This window comes from Podarcis gaigeae, assembly GCF_964106915.1.
Source record: "Podarcis gaigeae genome assembly, chromosome: 5".
In the NCBI taxonomy this organism is placed as follows: domain Eukaryota; kingdom Metazoa; phylum Chordata; class Lepidosauria; order Squamata; family Lacertidae; genus Podarcis; species Podarcis gaigeae.
In genome coordinates, this window is record NC_139681.1 from 47,635,874 (window position 1) to 47,641,913 (window position 6,040).

Genomic DNA, 6,040 nt, shown 5'->3' on the forward strand with positions numbered 1-6,040 from the left:
TGGGGGGGGGGGAGAGAATGGAGATCAGAGTTTTATCATAAACGGTTGTAATGGGATTCAAACTGAATGCATTCTTGGGAAAGAAAATCTATTTATAAAATCTATAAACCAGGTCACATTCCTGAAATGGATCATAATGATTCAAAATAAGTAGTTCACCCTTGGCATATTTTTTTTCACTTCTTTGAAGTGCTTCAACAATTCTTCAAAGTGAAAAATTATTAACTGCAACCCAAAATAAATGTTCATCTGTTAAGATCATCCCTGAATCCATGATGTATTTGACATAAAATATGTTCATACGAGTCCAATATACACATACAAAAAGCAGCAAGATAATATTAGAAACAACTCACTGTTAGGATAATGATTTACCAAATAGAATCCTTGCTGTCCATCAATATTAAAATAAATAGCTCTGAATTGTTCTTGGCTTTAGAACAATACAGGATCGAATAGTGGCAAACATATTTTTGTCACCACTGGAGACAGGAAATGGAGTGCTTTTAGAAACCTCCAGAAGAGTTTTACAAACAAATTCAGAGCAGGCAACCACCATTGTTCTGAATGAGTAAGGACCAGTCGGCACATGGAATAAATCTTCCATACATCGATCCCTTCGTAATTAGGTTCCATATGTACAAAAGGATGAAACGCATGCACAGTTCATTTGCCACGATGGGACTACATGCGTGGCACTGATTGAACTGATAGACAGAGTTATCAGGTCTGACAGCACCAACCATCGCTATCAGCATATGTCTGGCAGGTGAGAACTCACAGATTCTCGCCCTCTGCTGTGCTCAAAGATCTTTGGATCAGAGCCTAGGAATTTAAGAACTCACTGTACAAAGGCAAGACACACAACATCATTTAAAGCCTTTAGGAATAAAGCGTGTTCTCCTTCACGGAGAGCACGTGTTGCAGTGGGGGCCGACAGGACACTCCGAAGTTGTGGGGCAGGCTAATTGATCGTTGGCCACTGATGCGCTTGGGCTTCCCTTGTCGTTGGGAAGAAGTTAATGTTGCCATTTGTTGATTGACAGCCAGAAATGCTAAAGCTCCTTGCACGAGGCTAGGGCTTCCTCTTTTTGCCCATGCATTAGATTGCCTGTCCCCCCCCCCCTATATTTAGGGTTGTTCGCTTTGACCTTGCTATGCCTGTCATGGGGTCGTCTGCTCTTGGGGCAGGGTCCCGGTAGGAATTTTGTCCATCTGGCTGATTAGCTGGGGCCATTTGGTTTTTGCCTACTGCATAGCCAATTGGTTGTGGTTAGGCATTGGTTTATGGTTTGGTTGGTTGAGGGGCATGGATTGGCTGTGCCTGCCCCTCTAATGCTGCTGCTACAAGGGATTCCGTTAAAGGAATCAGGGGCTCACTATTGCTTTTGTCCACCCTAGCAAGGGGCTCGGGCCATGCAAAAGCCCCTGCATTTGGGGAGGGCTGAGGGCAGGGTTGCATTTGGGGAGGGCTGAGGGCAGGTTCCCTGCTCTGTTGCTACCCCCAAGTGTATTCCCCTTTTCTGAATTTCGCAGGGGTGTGGAATGTCAGTCTGTCCCCCACTGGGGGGCAGATAGTCGCAACCAATACCTAAGCAACCACTCACATTTTTGTATTTTAATAAAGTTGTGGCCAAAATTATGCCAAGAACCATAAACAAAAATTCCTGTGTGATGTGTGAGTTATTGGGGTGGCCCTGGGGACCTTGACATGCAACCAGTCCATATTGCAATGGTCACTTCAATCAGTCAAAGACCTTAATTTCAGACCACAGTGTAATCAAAGAACTTGTAAGGAACAACTGCTTTCTCCATACAAACTGAACCTAACAAGCTTTATGTGGAAGCATAATCTGTAGAATTTTCCTAGAAAGCACATTTCACTACAGTTTGGGTAAAATGTGAGTTTTGCTTCTGCTTTATAATTAAAAGAGCAGTCTTCCTATGAGGTCACAAAGTTTGAGCAGGAAATCTCACTATTTCCAAAATTGACCCAAACCTGTTCAGGTGTAAAGAAATGGAAGAATGCAAAGACCCAACAGAAATTATTGCTTAGGTCCCTCAAAGGAATAAAACCCAAAAGACATGCATGGGACTGGAGCACTCATTTGAAAACACCCAAATCTCTTAGACTTTTAGGGATAAGACTTTGTCACGTGAAATTTGCTTAGACAGGATGTGTATGCTGTGGGATTCAAAGAGGTGATTCTAGGCATGCATTTCTGCAACCCAGCCAATGCCATGTACCCTGCTGGAACTTTTGATAATAGCATATTGGAAGAAGGCAATATAGGAAGTTGCATTACAGTGATCTAACCTTGACTTGCACTGTTTCTTCCAGCAGGCATTCCTAGAAGCTCCAGTACTCTGGCTGGCTTCCATAGAACTAATAAACTCAGCAGGGTCTTATATTTCCAAATTACAGCAAGCACTGAGGTCAACATCAAGCAAACAAAACTTGATATTTTAAAACTCCTAGAACTGCAGTTCCCACTTAGTTGCTTGCTATTTCATTTATATGTATGATAACAAGTGCGGCCCTTACTGGGATTTGATACTTTTGAACAGACCACCAACCCGTTTGAAGAATCTTGCACTTAGGGAGATAGAAACTTAGGTGAACATCACTTTGAAACATAATAGATCCAGTTCCCAGGGTACCAGCATACAAATCGCATTGCAAATGCAATAACATGAAAAGTTCCAACTATACAATGAGCTAGAAAGTTGGCCTTTCTGGGTAGCTCCCCTGTCAGATTCCTGTTCCTACATAAATGTACTTTGGCTTGATAACGGTAACTGATTTCGCAGTATGTGAATGATTTATTTATTTATTTATTTATTTATTTTTAAAATGTGAATGGCCCGTGTCAGATTAGAGTTGCTTTTCAAATAATTAACTGTCTTGCAGAATGTAACCAACATCTGATTATGTGTTTCTCAGCTACTTATAGCCCAATATGAAGCATACAAGGCTCATCTATTCATTCAGGCATTTGCTGGCTATTAATACCAAGCTTTTGTGGTACGGTAACTTGAGATGTATGCTGATGCATTTTACTGTATTCCATTTTAAAGTGTAGATTTTACTGATTATTTCAGTAATTTTACGTACTTATTTCATTGTGAACCAACTTGGCCCCTTTAATAAATGGCACCAAGCTGTTTCAAAACAATAAATATATGCCATCATCTTCCCCTCACCTGCTGAACCAAATCAATACTTTGGGGGAGAACTGTTCTGTTACCAGTGCTTTCAAATTTCAGTGGCACCCTGTGTAATGCCAAAATTTAGTGCCACTGCCACCCCGCTTCTCAGTCAATAGTCTGCAGCAAGGTCACTGCAACTTCCATTCAGCAAAAGGCAAACGATGGTTTGGCTAGAGATTGTGGTAGAAAACAAATGACAAGATAAAAAGTTCAGTTTTGATTGTCAGATCCCAGCAAGAAAAATATGTCAAAATGTTCTTCCAAATACAAGTTTCCCTGTGCTCTTTTGGTTTAACTCAAATGACCACCTTCACTCAAATGTATCTTCATTCCTACTTCATTGCAGCCTAAAGCCTTCACCTTCCTTTACATCATTTTGCCATATGAAATCCCTGAGAAGTAACATGGAGATTGAAATGGCCCAGTACTACGGTGTAAGTTTTGCAAAGGATGCTTCTCTTTTCCTCACATTAGCCCAGGCCTCTGAGTGATTTAAACATTTGTTAGAATTTTTTCCTGGAATCCTAAAGTTTAATTTGGAAGACTGTCATGGAGAAAGGATAGCAGTGAGCGCATAACACAAAAATTACAGTAGCTAAGGAGAGAAAGAACGAGGGAGAGGGAGACAGATTTACTAGCGGGCAATGATGGCAAATTCCACGTCTGCATAAAAATGCATTTGTTTCACAACATTTCCACTTGCTTTGGATTCAGATTCTAGATTTCAATTGAGTAGCATCAGGGCAAAACAAAATGTCTCTTGATGTACTTTGCCAAGTATCAGAAAAGAGGTTCTCCTCTCAAGTGAACCAAACACAATGTCATAACTTGGATACACATGCTCTAAGTTTGTTTTTATTATGTAAGCAAATTGCATTTGTCTATTATGAAAGTCATTTTCTGCCAGTCATTTCTGTCTTCACTTTTTGTGCTACTTGTCTTAAAAGAACACAAATCAGCAGCAAAGAACACCATAAATCTTTCTTCCCTGGCAGATTTGCACCTAGAAAGAAAGGCATAAAATAGAGCAGAGTCTGACATCAAACATCTCCAACCAAGTTACTATGATAGCACTATGAGGAGCAACATGGAGACGCATTTATCCACACCTGGATGGTTCTTTTGTTAGCATATATATTTGGTATCAAATGGTGTCTGGTAGCTGTGCAAGCCACAATAATGTTGATTTCTTAGAGTTGTGCCATTCAGAAGTGTCAGCTGAACCATGTTATAGACCTAACAGAAATCAAAATGGACATCATAAGGAATTAAGCAGCAGTCCGAAAAAGTTGGACCTGATCATAATAAGCTAGGAGAGTCAAATAGCATGGAAAGAAGAGAACAAGTATCAAATGTGTGGGGTTCAGTACTTGTTTTTGTTATTTTGGTGGTTTCACCCCCTTGAGATTAAAAAGTGTTTGTTGTTTCATTCTCTTAGCAAACACCCCAGGAATGTTGAGTTCTAGTCCATTTCTCTCTATTAGGAACAAAAACCTGTAGCAGCCTTTAAAGAGAGGAAGCTTTTCTTCTAAAGAAATTACAATGCGCCTTGTGGCACTTCAAAGTCAAAAAATCCTCATTTTATTTCTTTTAAACTTGTGTCCTGTCTTTTGAGAATACTGTACTCAGGGTGGTTTACACTACATACTAATGGCAAAATGTATGCCAAAAATCACATAGCTGTAATAACAATTCAAAATATCACAAATAAATTAATAATAATATTGATAGTAATAATAGTAGTAATAATAATGCAACTCAGGGATCTATTTCACATATCGTCATGAACTGGCAGGGCTACAGGGAGGAGAAAGAAGATCCTGGTGAGGGCTGTAGCTGGAACTGGGACACACCAGGGCATGCTGGGGGTGGAGAAGGAGAGGTTGGTGTAGGAAGTACTCACAGAGTGACGGAAGATGACATGGAGATGAGGGTCAGTACACAGAAAGTAGCAGGACCCACCACCAGAGCCAGAGGGGCCCCTGTCCACAAACACAGCAGGCTCTGAGGCATAGTGAGCAGCAGTCGGGGTGCTCCAGGAGGCTGAGGCAGGCAAGGGCCCACAGCCCAGTTTCCTAGCTGGCCAGGTGGATCTCGCTAGCTCTGGGGTGTGATTCCTCAGCTGGAGTGGGCTTGGAACAGGTGAGGGTCATATGCCTCATCAAGCCCATATGCTGCAGTCAACATGCAGAGTACAAAAGGGCAGCAGAGCTGAGGTGCTGGGTCTACTCAACTGCCCATATTTATGGACCTCAGCTTGGATGCCCCAGGATCTCTGCTAGACTGTGTTTCAGTTTGGACTTTGGATGAATCCTGGACTGGGGACTTCACATACTAACTTGCCGCTAGGTAGGCCAAGGTGTCATAGCTGTCAACTTTTCCCTTTTCTTGTGAGGAATCCTATTTGGAATAAGGGAATTTCCCTTAAAAAAAGGTGAAACATTGACAGCTATGGTCGGGACATATATAGTATCATGCCATAATAACAAAATTATTAGCAAGCCATAAAATGAATCTACCCCTATCAATTACGCATTATTGTGTGCACACATAATTGGGGTAGGGTGAAAAGAATGTATGAAGAACCCTGATGGCTCATCTATTTCAGCAACTTGTTCTTAAAGCGGCCAACTAGATGCCTAAGGGAAGCCTATAAGCATCTGATTCTAAATAGTCACTATTGAAGTGTTACAAGAATCGTTTAATTCAAAGATAGAAAAACCTATGTTCCTCCAGATGTTGTTGGACTGCAGCTCCCATCATCCTGTCAACTGGACATGGCTGATGAAAGTTGGAGTCCAGAAACCTTTGGAGGGTCACAGGTTCCTTA

At 41.3% G+C, this 6,040-nt stretch overlaps 1 long non-coding RNA gene across 3 annotated transcripts in view; it reads left to right on the forward strand.

The window, feature by feature from the left end:
• Positions 1-4,715, forward strand: part of LOC310845812 — a 38,075-nt gene extending 33,360 nt beyond the window's left edge. For all 3 annotated transcript variants that reach the window (XR_014564964.1, XR_014564965.1, XR_014564966.1), the window contains one exon: positions 4,158-4,715. This is a non-coding gene — a long non-coding RNA (uncharacterized lncRNA). The remainder of the gene's footprint in view (positions 1-4,157) is intronic.
• The last annotated feature ends 1,325 nt before the right edge of the window (positions 4,716-6,040 follow it).